This window comes from Cetorhinus maximus, chromosome 8, assembly GCF_964194155.1.
Source record: "Cetorhinus maximus chromosome 8, sCetMax3.hap1.1, whole genome shotgun sequence".
NCBI lineage: Eukaryota > Metazoa > Chordata > Chondrichthyes > Lamniformes > Cetorhinidae > Cetorhinus > Cetorhinus maximus.
Window position 1 is genome coordinate 138,869,860 of NC_135886.1, and position 16,916 is coordinate 138,886,775.

A 16,916-nucleotide genomic window follows, 5' to 3' on the forward strand; every position below is an offset into this window, starting at 1 on the left:
GCGTAACTTATATTTATGTCTCTTTCATGTATGTAGCTCTTGTTGGTAAGGGATGTCTCGATCTCAACATTGACCAGATAATGTAGAGCTGTCAGAAATACAATTATGTTAGCAGCATGTCTCATTATAATTTCACAAACAAACTGCAGGCTTGGAAGGCTGTTTCCAGATATCAAACAATTCCTTCATCCAGCTTCTGGATTTTCTGATACTACTGGATGTTATTTGTCCACTCAGAATGTTGAGGTTTAAATAATGAAAATCTTATGCAGAAAATGTTAAACCTTATCTCTCCAAGTGTAACTATTAAGGCATACACTGTCAAGCCTCAATCAATTATGAGTTTAAAAACATGAACTAAATATTCATAGTTTACCTAGACTTTAAGTTCAATTGCTGGTGATTAAAATAGCATGAAATGTATTCATACAAAACTTGTTGCCTGTAACCAATCCCACAGCAAGTCCCATGAACCCATCACTCCTGTGACCTACTTCAATGTCCTACATTGTCTCCCAGTTCTCTCATACTTCAATTTGTAAAGTTTCATTTTTGGGCTTTAATCTCAATATAGCTTCACCCAGCCCATACTCTGTAACCTCCTCCAGTACTGCAACTGAAACCCTCAATCCACCACCCCACCCCCAAACTATCCGTTGGTCTTACATGCATCCATTCCCTTTTGTTCTTACTCCACCATTGGCATCTATGCATTCAAAGAAAGATAGGAACTGTCACAGCAGGAGTAGCCCATTCAGAACCTGGAGCCTGCTCCACCATTCAATTAATTCAATGCTGATCTGCACCTCAACTCCATTTTACTGCATCAGTCAAACCTGAAGGAATTAGACGCCGCAGCTTTGATTTTTCATGTCCCCATCGGGTATGTTTTCGACAGAGGGGCATGCAAAATGGGGCAGGTGCTCAGCCCACCACCTCCCTGCTCACCCCCATAACATGGAAGGTGGGTTGGCACCGAAATCAGCAGCCTGATCACCATATTTAGCTTAATAATTAAGGGTCAATTGAGCTTGTTAACTAACCAATTAACCCGATAATATGTTACCGACGCCGTAAAATGGTTGGCATGAGCAATTGGTCAGGAGTGGGCAGGCCATTTTTGTAAAAAAAATGTTTTGGAAAGGGCGAGAAGAAAGAGGGGGGCACTATCTTCAGGGTGTGCCCTTTGCGCATTGAGAGGCAACCTATCTCCCTATCACCTGCTCTCCAGAACCCATGAACCAGAATTCCAACCACCCCCCCGCCCCCACCGCCCCGATCCCTTCTTAGGCTGGTCAAACCCGCCCAATACCCCGGACCGACCTCACTCTGGGATCCATTGGGCCTTCTTCTTGCGAGTGGTTGCAGTCCCGGCAGTGACCACTAATGAGCCGTTGGCACAGCCGGGACTGCTGGAGCTGCCGGCCAATCTGATTGGCTGGCAGCTCCTGAAGGCGGCACTTCCTACGCAGCGAGGGGTAGAAGTCTCACTCTCCACCAATTTAGCTGACCCGCAGCCTGTTATAAAAGGTGTGGCTATGGGTACCCACATGGGTCCCAGCTATGCCTGTCTCTTTATAGGGTATGTGGAGCATTTCTTGTTCCAGTCCTACTCCGGCTCCCTCCCACAATTCTTTCTCCGGGACATCGGTGATTACTTCGGTGCTGCTTCATGTTCTCGTCGGGACCTGGAGAAATTTATTAATTTTGCTTCGAATTTCCACCCCTCCATCATTTTCACAATGTCCATCTCTGACACTTCCCTTCCCTTCTTTGACCTCTCTGTCTCAATTTCTGATGATAGACTGTCCACCAATATCCATTACAAGCCTACCGACTCCCACAGCTACCTCGACTACAGCTCCTCACACCCCGCTTCCTGTAAGGACTCCATCCCATTCTCTCAGTTCCTTCGCCTCCGTTGCATCTGTTCTGATGATGCCACTTTCAAAAACAGTTCCTCTGACATGTCCTCCTTCTTCCTTAACCAAGGTTTTCCACCCACGGTGGTTGACAGGGCCCTCACCCGTGTCTGGCCCATCTCCCGTGCATCTGCCCTCACACCTTCTCCTCTCTCCCAGAAACATGATAGGGTCCCCCTTGTCCTCATTTATCACCCCACCAGCCTCCGCATTCAAAGGATCATCCTCCGCCATTTCCGCCAACTCCAGCATGATGCCACCACCAAACATCTTCCCTTCACCCCCCCGGCAGCATTCCATAGGGATCGTTCCCTCCGGGACACCCTGGTCCACTCCTCCATCACCCCCTACACCTCAACCCCCTCCCACGCCACCTCCCCATGCCCACGCAGAAGATGCAACACCTGCCCCTTCACTTCCTCTCTCCTCACCGTCCAAGGGCCCAAACACTCCTTTCAAGTGAAGCAGCATTTCACTTGCACTTCCCTCAACTTAGTCTACTGCATTTGTTGCTCCCAATGCGGTTTCCTCTACACTGGAGAGACCAAACGCAGACTGGGTTACCGCTTTGTGGAACACCTTCGGTCTGTCCGCAAGCATGACCCAGACCTCCCTGTCGCTTGCCATTTCAACACTCCACCCTGCTCTCATGCCCACATGTCCATCCTTGGTTTGCTGCATTGTTCCAGTGAAGCCCAACGCAAACTGGAGGAACAGCACCTCATCTTCCGAATAGGCACTTTACAGCCTTCCGGACTGAATATTGAGTTCAACAATTTTAGATCATGAACTCTCTCCTCCATCCCCACCCCATTTCCATTTTTTCCCCCTCTTCTTTGTTTTTTCCAATAATTTATATAGATTTTTCTTTTCCCACCTATTTCCATTATTTTTAAATGTATTTCCATCCATTGTTTTATCTCTACCTTTTAGCCTTTTTAGTATTCCTTCACCTCACCCCACCCCCACTAGGGCTATCTGTACCTTGTTTGTCCTGCTTTCTACCCTTAATTAGCACATTCCTTTAGATAATATCACCACCCTCAACACCTCCTTGTCCTTTTGTCTGTGACATCTTTTGGTTATCTCCACCTATCACTGGCTCTTTACCTAGCTCTTCTTGTACCAACACCCACTCCCCCACTAAACCAGATTATATTTCACCCCTTTCCTATTTTTACTTCGTTCTGTTGAAGGGTCATGAGGACTCGAAACGTCAACTGTGCTCTTCTCCACCGATGCTGCCAAACCTGCTGAGTTTTTCCAGCTATTTCTGTTTTTGTTTTTGCTCAGTACCACTTCCCTGGTGATTGTAATTTACCTGAGTTCGACCCTTCCTTCCACTTTCTCAATTACAGCTGTTTCTGGGATGTTACTTGTATCCCCTACAGTGAAGACCGATGCAAAATACATTTTTTAATTCATCTGCCATCTCCTTATTTTCCATTACCTTGGGTGGTGAACAGAGCATAGCACATACAGCTCTGCTGCTGATGTCTTCAAGCTTTCTACCATGTATATATATATATTCTCATGTGCCCAGTTTAAATAAATGAACCCACAATGTATTTACACAATCCCTCGCATGTAATCGGTGCCTTTATGTCCTATACAAAGACAACATGGCGTACAACAGTGGTCAAACAGTATGGCAGCAGGATTAAGTACAGGTAGAACACATGCTACATGGCATGAGATGATCTTTGACGCTTTGGTCAGACTATAACAAACCCGCAGCATCGGGGAGTATAGAAATCGCAGCGTGGTGGCTGCACAGAAAAGCTTTGAAGACACAGGCCGGGATAGCGTTCAAGTAAAGAATTGGTAAGTAGACGGGTCCCTTGTGGATGAGATTGCAGCACCTAGCCTGTCAGTTCAGCGAGTGGGACAGTGTGTGAGAGGGCCAACACTGGGTTAGCTCAGTCGGGACGGGCGACTGGGCCAGGGTGTGCACTGGATCGATAGCGAGCAAGAGGGAGCCAAACAAAAAGTAAGATGAAACAAAACTGTCATAAAATTGGGCCAGAGAAGGCTGCGATTATAACGGGCGGCTCTGAGAGTCGCTGAACAATAGACTAAATAAAACAAGGAGGAACGTTAAAGGGATATTGCCGGAATATTGGGATGTATCTGACTTTCAATCCAAATTCAAAATGTTTAAACAATGTACAGAGCTACGCTTTCATGATTCAGGTGCATCTGAACCAGACAAGCAAGCCAGAAAAATTTGCCTAGCAATTGGAGGATGAAGGTCTACACAGGCTGAACATGTCAGGATTAACAAAATAAGAGCTAAATGATTCCCAAAAGATATGAGGTACATTGAATGGTCGGTTTAGAATCAGGTTAAACTGCCATAGTCATTGACTAGTGGAGAAGATGATGCAATGGTATTGTCACTAGGCTATACAAAAGAGGCCCAGGATAATACTCTGGGGTCATGGGTTCAAATCATACCATGGCAGCTGGTGGAATTTAAATTCAATTAATGAAACTGGAATTATTTTTTAAAAAAGCTAATCTCAGTAATGGTGACCATGAAACTATCATTCATCGTTATAAAAACGCATCTGGTTTACTAATGCCCTTTAGGGAAGAAAATCTGCCATCCTTACCTGCTGTGCCCTACATGTGAATCCAGACCCCAGCAGGGTGGTTGGCTCTGAAATGGCCTGGTGAGCCGTTAGTTCAAGGGCAATTATGGATGGTCAACAAATTCTGGCCTTGACAGCAACACCCACATCCCATGAAAGAATAAAGAAATGTCATTTCACAACAGCCTATAGAATCCATAGGCCACTTCATCAGCAGATACAGAGAAAAGAGTACGCAGTGAGATATTTCAAACACAGAGCTAGCAGACAGAATTGTTGAGTTGGTAAATGTATCCACCCCCATGGAAGCATTCCAGAAAGATCTGCTGGACACGCCCAAAATGTATAGCGTCGAAGACCTACTCAAGGGTGGTGCTAAGTACAAAGCAATCCTGGCAGGTCGACGAAGCTTACAGGTCCTCAGTACCATCGCAATTATTGATGCAGTCACTAGAGCACCTACATCTGGTAAGACATGTGGAAGTTATGGTCTTCCGCATACACCAAGGAAATTCCCAGTTTCCCAGCAATTCTGCAATGGGTGTGTCAGAAAGGGCCATTGGCAGCAGCAGCGCACTAGAGCAAAGCCTGATGCAGCTACAAAGAGCCCTTCACTGATCCAAACAAACCGTAAACTACAGGTACTTTCAAAAAATAAGAATGGCCATCCGATATCCCACCATATACATGAAGTGACTGACAAATCAGAAAATGACAATGATGTGCGCGATGAGACGAAGAGCAGTGAACACACGTTTCACGCAATCACTATCGTGGAAAATAGTGATGCCATCACACCATCCGAAGTGTTTGCTAAGATTCAAATTATCTGCCCTAAGAAGGTTGGTAACTACTCATTAATGGCCAAGATTGACACAGGGGCAAGTACCAACATTCTACCTCTGTGAATTTCATAAGACATGTATCCATAGCCATGGAAGGCCGTGGCAAAACCTACTATGGTTCAATTTTCAATGTGCAATGGTTCACTAACTCCATGTGCAAGATCCATAGTCCTGGAGTGCAAGTACAATCAATCCTCCTGGGTGCCACAGGTGTTCTACATTGTGGAGACTAAAGGCCTGGTGATCGCAGGTATACCGACATGCCATGTTTTTGCAACAGTGACAATCCATGGAATCAGACTTCATACAACAGATCATCCTCAGAAATTACTCTTATCACCTCAGTTCATGACCTAACATCAAAATATCCTGAATGCTTCAGCAAAATAGGCAATTTCAGGGGAGCTGCAACATTACACTTGCAGAAGAACACAAGTCCATGAATTGATCCATCGCGTAAGTGCAGCACCCATTTACAAAACAAACTGAGCTTGAACTAGACAAAATGGAGAAAGGGGGAATCATAAGAAGAGTTCATGAGAACACAGACTCGTGCAGCTCAATTACATGTGTCATAAAGAAGGACAGCTCATTGAGAGAATGCTTCAATGCAAGTCCTTTTAGCACCGCTTTGAAATATTGTCCTTACAAAATACCCAGATTAGAAGAGTTAAATCTGAGATCTGCACGTGCAAATCTTTTTCTCAAAGCCTGATGCCAATGTTGGCTGCTGGTCAGTACCTCTCACAAAGAAGTCCCAAGGGCTTACTACATTGTACCCCATTCAGGCAATACTGTTATCAACAACTTTCTTTCGGGCTCTCTGTTGGCTAGGGTCTCTTTCAAACTCACATGAACCACATTACGTGCAATGTGCCAGGATGCATCAGTATCGCCAATGACATTGTTACTGTGGGATCATAATCTGCACTTATTAATATAAGGAGCATATTATAAACTATTATGTTCAACAGTCTGAAATGTGTCACCAAAGTCCCGCAGATCAATTTCCTCTGTCCTCTTTATTCCAGTGCTGGCATATGTCCCCATCCAAGTAAAATACAAGATATTAAAGCAATGACAACTCATCAAGATAAGGATGATCTTCAGAGATGTCTAGGTCTCTTAATTTCTTACCTCTGTACATTCTCAATTCCACTCAAAAATCACCCTCACTAAGGGAATTGTTGAGAAAGGATGTGCTTTTCCTGTGGCACAAACATCACCAATACCCCTTCCAGGCATTATCAGAAACATCGACATTGCAATTTTACAACCTGAGGAGGACAACCACCCTGGAGATTGGTGAGCCACTGAAAGGTGTGGGAGCATGCATACTACAAAAATGCAAACCATTTGCATTTGCTTCAAAACCTCTCTTGGTAACACAATCCAACTACTCCAACATCTAGTGGGAATCATTAGCTTTAGTGTTTGGAATCATGCATTTTCGTACCTATCTATTTGGCAAAAGATTTGTGGTAGGGACTGACCACAAGCCACTGGAGATGATTGGGTAAACCCATTGACCAGTGTACCGCTAAGATTGCAACATTGATTGATAAAGATTCAAAGTTATGACTGTGAGATTAGGTACAAGCCAAGTATATGATGGTCATACTGGATACACTCAGTGAAGACAGAAGATGTATCCTTGGATCTACAAGTTGACCTCATTGACATCAAACTTGAAGATGTTCTTCAAATTGATCTGGTTTATTTTGTACAACACAAGTGCCAGTGGTTACAAGAAGAAATGGCGAAAGATTTCACTTCACAGAAACTGTGGAAAACAGTCCTCGAAGGATGGCCTCATTCAATTCAGCATGTCCACAAACATGTGAGACCATTTTGGCCTTACTGGGGCCAAGTAGGCATCTCCCGGGGAGCTATTTTTAAGAACAGGCAGGTCATCAGGTCAGAATCTTTGCAACCTGATATTCTTCAACAACTCCACGGTCTGCTGGCCAGGTATGCACAATGACATTGAAGCCATCATCAAGAATTGCAAGGAATGCCAAGAGCGTATGCCAAGTCAGCACAAAGAACCACTGATTCCACATGAAGCTCTTACCCATCCTTGGTCCAAAGTCGCATCCAATCTCTTTCATGTACAAGGCACTGACTTCATCATCATTGTCGAATACTTTACCAAGAACCCCATTACGCGACAATTGCACAATACACCAAGCATAATTGTCGTGCATACTTTCAGTACTATTTTCAGCTTATTTGTTGTGTTTAAGGAGATCATTATGGATAATGGTCCACAATCTGTTGGTAAACCATTTCAGGATATGTGTTAGAAGTGGAATATTGATCACACTACTTCTTCTCCTCTTTACCCTAGATCTAATGCCCAAGCTGAACGAATGATTCGCACAGTGAAATACCTAATTCTCAAGTGTAGACAGACTAAGCAAGATCTACACACTGCAATGTTACATCAGGGCCTTTAAGTGCAACTATTCCATCACCAGCAGAGCTCATGTTCGGCAGACCACTGCATACCAATTTATCTCCATCTGACCCATTCTACTCTTTCAGAAACTGGAGAGCAATTTTAAAACTGCAAGATAAGATGATCAATGTGCACAATAAAAATGCAGATACAGAATTGCCAAGTTTACAGTTGGGACACCAAGTTCATATCCAGGATTCCACAGAAGATATGGGCAACCAGCTGAAGTGAGAAGGATTTGTTTAGAACCAGGGTCATATGAACTTATTACACACAAAGGCTCAATGGTGAGGCATACGCAAGGACAAATCAGGTGCATTTCAGCTCCCCAACCACTGTGCAGTCCTATTGCATCTAGGACAAGATCCCAAATACAACCAGGAATAACACTGAAGAATGACAACCCCACAGATCGCTGTGGGCCATTGGAGAACCGTCCAGGTAAGGTTACAATGACAAGATCTGGGCATACCGGCAGATTACCTCTCCGCTTTAAAGACTCATGGATTCACCAGTCCTACACACTTATGTAATGCTGAGTAAACATGAGCATATAGTTAAACTCCTTTGGAATGAGGGAGTCTTTGAAAAGAAAGAGGGAATATTGTAATATGCCTTTCAGCAGCAGGCCGTCACTAGAAAGGAAGTGTATCATGTGATCTGCGGAATTTTCCAAGCCTGCTGGACGTGATAGGTGGCATGTGTGGAAAATATGGCACGACCTGCTTCACGATGGCGTGAAGACAGGTTGTTATCGTCCACTCAGCCCGCCGACAGAGGGCCGTGTTTCCCGCCATCGGTTGGCGGGGAGATAATTGTAATACATTAGCATATAATTAAAAGGCCATCCCGCCAGGCTCTTGGAACCCAGCCGTATCGCCCGACCAAGTTGGCAGGAAAGCACGCCGACGTGTTTCACAACAGCGCGCAGGCGGCCTTCACTTTGGGGGAGCTGAGGTGAGTGGGCAACAGCGTTCTCCACAGCTCGCCTGTTATTTACAGGCCTCAGGGGCGCCAGGGTGGTGGGGGAAACTGATGCCTGGCTGCAAAGGTGACAGCTGAAGGGGGAGTGTCTGGGGTCAAGTGCTGGCCAGCCTTGGAGGGGACTGCTGAGGCCCTGGGGTGGGGGGCGGTCAAGTGCTGCCCTAGCACAGCATCCCCCACACAGGCAATCGAGGTGGGGGGCAGGGTAAGTGAAAGAAGTGGCCATGCATTAGGGGCACCTGTATAAACTGACCATGCCTCTGGGACTAAGACAGATCAGGCGTAGCCACAGTGATATGATTGGGGTCAGGATCCTAGCCTGCCCGCCCATGCAAACAATGCAGAAGAACCAAAGGGCCACCAAGCGCTCCATATCTTACCCCCACCACCCCACTCCTGCCCCCACTACACAGAGTTCAAGTCTGCCACCACTTTATTGGGCCGTGGAGCAGTTGGACTGCACATAAGACCATAACACCATAAGACATAGGAGCAGAAATTAGGCCATTCAGCCCATCGAGTCTGCTCCGCCATTCAATCATGGCTGATAAGTTTCTCAACCCCATACTCCCGCCTTCTCCCCGTAACCTTTGATCCCCTTACCAATCAAGAACCTATCTATCTCGGTCTTAAATACACTCAATGACCTGGCCTCCACAGCTTTCTGTGGCAATGAATTCCATAGATTCACCACTCTCTGGCTAAAGAACTTTCTCCTCATCTCTGTTCTAAAAGGTCTTCCCTTTACTCTGAGGATGTGCCCTCGGGTTCATGTTCATGTTCCCCTTGTCTCAGGTTGACAGGGCAGCCGTGCAGCATTCCCAACCCTTCTGCTACGTCTTGGTGCTCCACAGACATCCACAGTGGAGGTGGAGGCAGCCTGCTGACAGTGACACCCTGTCTGTGATGACTTTGGCAGACATCCTCTGGCGGTCCGAGACTTGGAGGGCCCAGACCTGCTTTCAGGGTCCTGCTGTGTGGCAGTGGCACCCTCCTCGGCCTGTGAAGATGGAGCTGTGGAGGTCACAGGAAGATGGGATTCGGAAGGGCCGGTCACTCCCAGAGTCACCTGGGCAGGTGGCCCCGGACTGTGCACCTGCTAATCCTTCTCCCTATGGGTGCCCAAGGGCACTTGGCTGACTCTGTGAGTGGAGGGGGTTGCTGGGATGAGATCGAGCTGCCCAGCACCCCTCTCGCCTACACACTGTTGGAGGCCAACTATGGCATCAGCGATGGAGTTAAGCTCGCGCAGCAGTGCAGGAGTGACGTCCTGGACGAAGATCTCCATGGTAACTGCCATCCTGCCAGTGTTGACCTCGGTGCATTGGCATGGCGGCACTATCACCCGAGGTTGAAGGTGGATGAACTCCTCCATCATGCATTGCAATTTGAGGAGTGTAGCGGACATCCCTTCCTGAGGTTCCCGAGCTTACCTTTGCAGCTCCAACAATTGTGACATGACCGAGTCCAGAGGATTGTCATCTGACTCAGGCTCAGCAACATTCTGGCCTCCAGCCGTCCTCCGAGTGCCAGGGACCTGGGGAGTCCCTGCCACTGCCTGCTTTGGATCAGAAAGTGCGAGGTGCTCACCAGATTGTGATCCCGAGGCTATTCTCAAGCTAGGTCCCACCGAGGTGTGTATCTCTGCACTGGCAGAGGGTATGGGTGAGCGCTGTAATGGGGCTTCAGGGAGAGTGCCTTCAGATTCCTGTTCAGAGGTTTTTTTTCGGGGCTTGATTAGAGTCCCTGGATCATGGACTCTGTCGGCTGTTTGGCAGATGTGCCTGCGAAAGCAAGGAGAGATAATTAGTACATGGCAGTGGCCTGTGAGACAGGACACATCACTCACGGCATGGTTGTCTGATGGATGTTGCACTGCTGGATCCTCACTTGTTAGAGCAACACCAACCTCACCGTCAGTACAGGACTGGGCCCGGTCATCGCCAGCCAGCTGGATGGCTCTGTTTTTGAATTGTATCAGAACTTTGATCTCCGGCATCCCTCCACCTGTCTGTGACCTTTCCTTCCTGTTGTGAGCCAGTTTGTCCTGCATGGATAGAGATGGGGAGAGTGGATCAGGACTCCCGCTGGGCCAGATGATAAGTATGCCTGGCCTGTGCGGGTGGTGAGTGGTCCCATGGACAGGATGAGGACAATGACGGTGTGTGTGAGAGAGTGAATGGTGATGTCCCTTGCACTGGCAGTGAATGAGGGCCCTGCGGATGTGTGATGGGTTTGTGAGTGTGTGAGTTGGGAGTGATGAAAAGAGTGACTTACCCTGGTGGAACAGAGGAGATAATTCATCCTTTTGCAGCACTGGGTGGCTGTCATCCTCTGCAGGGCGTTTACGCTGACTACCACTGCCACAGCCTCCCGAGAAGGGTTGGTGACCTTGCTGCCCATCCTGCGGCCAGAGCACGGGTAGAACACACGGCATCCAGCAGTCACTTGAGGGACCCGCCATTGAAGTGGGGGCTGTAGTCTTTTTTCCTTTGCTGGCCATGTCTCCCGGGCAGTGGTGGTGAGCTGGTGGCGATGAGCGCTTTGCTGGCGGCTGCCTTTTAAAGATGGCGGCTGGAGTGATGCAACAGCAGGGTGATGGTGGGTGGGTGAATGAGAGCCCGCCCGCCATGGAAACGGCGCGTTTCACAGGAGTGAATAAATAATAAGGTGGGCTCAGGACGATACGGCGTGAAAACCCGCCATTTTTGTTGGTGAGTAGAACACCATTTACCTGCCCGTTACTGCACTTATTGCAATTTTGGGAAAATTCCATTCCTAGGGCAGAATGTTCTGCCTGTCGGGCAGGCGGGGAGCTGATCCCTGCCGGAGAAGCGGGCCCCGCCGCCATTTTACGTGGGCCAATTAAGGCGGGACGTCTGGCGGGAAGCGCTATGCACTCCTTGTGCAGGCAGGGGGATTCCCCAAATTCGAGAGTGCGCTCTTTCACGCATATGCACAATAGAGCGCACATCTGCCTGAGGCTAAGTGCAGCCTCAGGGAGATCGCTGACACTTTCAAAAATAGTTAAAATATTTTTTTTTAAATTCCCTTACATGTCCCCCTCATGTGACAATGTCACATGAGATGGGATATGTTCATAATTTACAGAATAACTTTATTAGACTTTTTGAAACCTTACATGAAACCTCATCCCGCCGCTGGATGAGGTTTCATGTTTTCTCTATTTGCCGCTGGGGCTCCTGTACGACCTGCCAACCTTAAGGTTGGACGGGCAGGTCCTTTAATTGTTTTAATGATCCTGTCAATGGCCTCAATAGGCCGTTGACAGGTCAGCAGGCACACAGTTGATTCGGCTGCGCCACGCCAACCTGAAAATTGAAATGACGCGGGAGTTCCGCCCGACGTCATCCTGCATCATTTTACACATCGGTGAACAGGCCCTGCCCCCTGCTCGCCAAACTCAATACCCTGCCCCTGGTCTCTTTTTTCTAGGAAAGAAAAGACTGAGTGGTGACCTGATAGAGGTCTTTCAGACAACATTGGGCCCTGAAGGGATAGGTATAGAGAAAATACTTTCCACTTGTGGATGAGACTCATAAATTCAATTGGGAAATCAGGAGAAGCTTCTTTACCCAGAGAGTTGTGAGAATGTGGATCTCACTACTACAAAGATTTATTGAGGTGAATAATATATATGCATTTGAGGGGAAGCTAGATAAACGTATGAGAGGGAAAGGAATAGAACGATATGTTGATGGGATTTGATGAAGAAGGGTGGGAGGAGGCTCGTGTGGAGCATTAATATCAGCATGGACTTGTTGGGCTGAATGACCTGTAATTGTTTTGCAAAGCTAAGTGACTTTGCGATCTTTGCATTCATTGGCCAGAATTTTCCAGTCAGCGATTTGGGGGTGGGGTCCGCTCGCCGAGGGGAAAATGACACGGGATGACATTGGGAGGAACCCCCGACATCATCCCAGTCCCTTTAAATTTTTAGGAAGGCGGGCAGACAGCGACCTGTCAATGGCCAATTCAGAACATTGACAGGCTAGTTAAGACCATTAAAGACCTGCCCAACCAACCTTAAGGCTGGTGGGCAGACCAGGAGCCCCGGCGGGGCTTCTGATAAAACATGAAACCTCATCCACTGGCGGGATGAGGTTTCATGTCTGTTTGTAAAAAGTTTAATAAAGTTTATGTCGTTTTGATTAACATGTCCCATCTCGTGTGACATTGTCACATGAGGGGGGCATGTTAATAATATTTTTATTTTTCTATTTTTTAACTTTTGTGCACTGTCACTAATCTCCCTGAGACAACACCTTGCCTCAGGAAGCAGTGCGCTCTTTTGTGCGCATGTGTAAAAGAGCCCACTTTGACAGATGGGGATCCCACCCCCCCCAACCTTCGCTGAGGAAGAGCATAGCGCTTCCTGACGGGAAGGCCGCTGGGCGGGTCTTAATTGGCCCGCCCACTCAAATTGGTGGCAGGCCCCATTTCGGCAGTGGGGGGTCAGCTGTCCGCCCACCGCCGAGCCGGTGGGGCCCGCACGCCCACCAAGGACAAAATTCATCCCATTGTCATTGAGAACAAAGCAAAGTTATAGCTGTAAATTACTAGATTTTCAATATCATTAACTAAACAGCACGTTAAATTCTTCCACTCGATCTTCCGGCTGCCCAAGCTGTCTTTGGATTAGGCAATATCCTGAGGTAAAATTGTACTAATCCTGATAACAAGAGGAGACCAGTTAGATTCCCATGATGGTTCTTTTTTAATCCTACTGGGCAAAGGCAGTAAAGAGCAACTGAGGCAAAAGATCAGCCATGATCTTATTGAATGGTGGAGCAGGCTCGAGAGGCCATATGGCCAGCACCTGCTCCTATTTCTTATGTTCTTATGTTCTACCACAGTTGAGTAAGAATTAACACTATTAATCACAATTAATGCTGTTGGAGGATGATCAGGCTTCCTCACTAGGATAAAATAGATCAGTAATTACTCTGAGGCACGTCTTAAATTACCTCTGCTGCTACTAGTGGCAGCTGTTGCATGGCAACTAATTGTAAGATTATTAACATTCATTTACGGAATGTGGGCATCGCTGCCTGGGCCAGCATTTATTGCCCATCCCCAATTGCCCTTGAGAAGGTGGTGGTGAGCTGCCTTCTTGAACCGCTGCAGTTCATGTGGAGTAGGTACACCCACGGTGCTGTTAAGAAGGGAGTTCCAGGATTTTGACCCAGCGACAGTGAAGGAACGGCCGATATATTTCCAAGTCAGGATGGTGAGTGGCTTGGAGGGGAACTTGAAGCTGGTGGTGTTCCCACGTAGCGGCTGCCCTTGTCCTTCTAGATGGCAATGGTCATGGGTTTGCAAGGTGCTGCCTAAGGAGCCTTTGTAAATTCCTGCAGTGCATCGTGTAGATGGTACACATTGTTGATTATTTTCATGTTCTCACTGATGGACTCCTGCAAAATATCAACATGCCAAATTCCTTGCTGGTAGGATGTTGAAGCTGAGATTTGGCCAAAGATTTCGCCCACCACCAACATGGTGGCACCAGTTCCTGTTTCCAATAATGTAACAAAAAACTGTGTGGAAAGAGTATGCTTACAGCTCTAACAAAACTAACACTCAGGAGAATAGCATACATATGTTCAAGGGAAAGCTAGATAAGTACATGAAAGCGAAAGGAATAGATGTGGGGAAGCTAGGTAAGTACATGTGGGAAAAATGAAGAAAAGTATATGTCAATCGGGTGAAATCAAATAGGCTATTGAGGAATGTATAGAATGTAAATGGTAGCATGTTTCTATGTATGTAAGAAACGTGACTAACATGCAGAAATGATGGAAAACCCTCCCTTCTATGATGAAGCCACTACTGGAAAGAATCAATGTATGTCCAAAACAGTAGAAAATATGGCTGTGGAATTATGAAAACCGAGCTGAAACTCTGATTCCCGGTGATATTGACTCTATGTTTTCCAACAGTTAGATTGATCAGCATTCCCATTGCCCTAACCCTCCACCCACCTTCTTGTAGCACTGAGGTGATAGCTGTGGCTCATTGCTATCTTGCCTCTGAGTCAGAAGGACATGGGTTGAAGTCCCACTTCAGGAATTTGAGTGCTTAACTTAAGGTGATGTGCCCATGTGGTGTCCCACTGGAATGCTGCACTGCCAAAGGTGGCACTTTCACACACCATCCTGAACTGGAGATACAGGCCACTCCTTTGTTACAACAGTGACTACGGCCTAGATTTTCACTGAGCCGGGATGACTTGGGAGTCCTTTAAAAATTGTGGGCAGGTCTCAATTCTGGCATTCCTGGCCCTATTCCCGGGCTGTCAGATTTTTTGGGAGTATTTTTAAGGGGTGCAGGCTGGTCCCTGTCAAAAGCCCGGATGCGGCACTCCTGACCTGGCCGGCTCCATTGCGGAGACAGGCATGTCCTACTGCTCTGCAATGTTCATGGGGTTGGCCCAGGTTTTTAAAGAGTCGTGGTTCATGGGCCCTCCGAGGAGTTGTGAACCCTATTCTGCATGAGGGGGCGTTTTAAAAGGTAAGTTCAAAAGATCCTTCTCATGCCCTTTATGCCAAGCTTTGCCCTTCCATTTACCCCACATGGCCCCTCATGCCACCCCATCCAAGCTTTAACACTTCTATCCTCATTGACCCATTAAACACTAGCAAGAACCAATTAACCTTTTATTGACGGTAGGATGTGTAAAATAAAAGCTTTTTTAAAAAAAGTAATTCATTTGTTAACTTCCTTCGATGTTGAGAAAAGTCATTTCACTACAAGCTAATAAAAGTGTCAATCATCCAGGCCCTTTAAAGTATCAATAACAGAAATCACAAACCCTTGAAATCACTTAACATTGTGTAAACAAACATTGTGAAATTGACAGCAGAGATCAGAGACCCTGAGCTGTCAATCAAGCAATGTTTTCTCTGGAGCCCAGCTGTTTCAACAAGAGTATTGGTTGTCTGGCTTGAGCTGCCTCCAGCCGTTTTCCCAGTATGACTCCAGCCCGCACCTGCCCCCCCAACAATGAAGACCCCACCTTTGTGGACACTTTCTCCCAAGGAGGGTGGCCTGATTTTTCCTGTCTCCTGCTACCTGCCTCGAGGATGAAAATCCAGGCGGTAGTTCAAAAGTGCTTTATTGATTGTGAAACACTTTGGGATGTCCTGAGATCACACAGAGATCTGTTTAAATGCAACTCTTTCTTTCTTTTCTGCACATTAAGAGTCAGCTCCGTAGTGTAGCACCGGAATCATATGTAGGTTAGACCAGGTAGAGGGCAGCATATCATTAATAAACTAGCTGGGCTATTAGAAAAATCTGTAATTTTTATGGTAATTTATTTGGCATCAATTCACATATTAAATTGATTAAATTTAATTTCAAAGCTTGATTTAAAACCTTGACTTGGTTGCCCATCCACTTTATAAGCATTAGATTAATGTACTCAACACAAGGTTTGATATACCCTCCTTGGTCTCCTCGATGCTGAGGCTTGTCGCGAGATATTGAAGCTCTTTGGCTGCTCCCTCCTCCTCTCCCAATGGCGGCAAACCTCGCTTTGATGAGCTGAAGAAACCCTTTATCTGGCAGAGAAACAAAACATGAATGAATTAGTCTGGATTCGATTAAGTCACAGAGGTTGAGAGGTCTGACGTGCTACTGAAGTCCTTTATAAAACACCGAAAATAAAGCATTTTGATGCAATTCTTAAATTTACAGCGTACTTCTTCGTTTTCGTTTGTCTTTAATCTTCTCAAATTGATCGGTGTGGTTCAGTTTAAACCAATCTAAACACCTGGCCCTGGACTGGTTTTCTTAATTTACTAAACACCCATGAGACATAGTGAATGCTTAAATAATGCACATGCAATACATATTCTAACTGAAAAAAAATGTAAGTTTATGGTTGGGTGCCTAGAGGTTTTGAATTATTATTAGTGTCAGTTTGTTTGTATATCAGCTTGGTTTGCGGGAATGTGCCTGACTCCTTGGGCTCATTTAATGTATAAAAAAAAAGTCACACACTTCACAGAATGTGATAGCTTAATAGCAATGTTGTATCCTGACATAAGGAGAAGGAAGCATCAGCATGTTCAGAATTATCACTGCA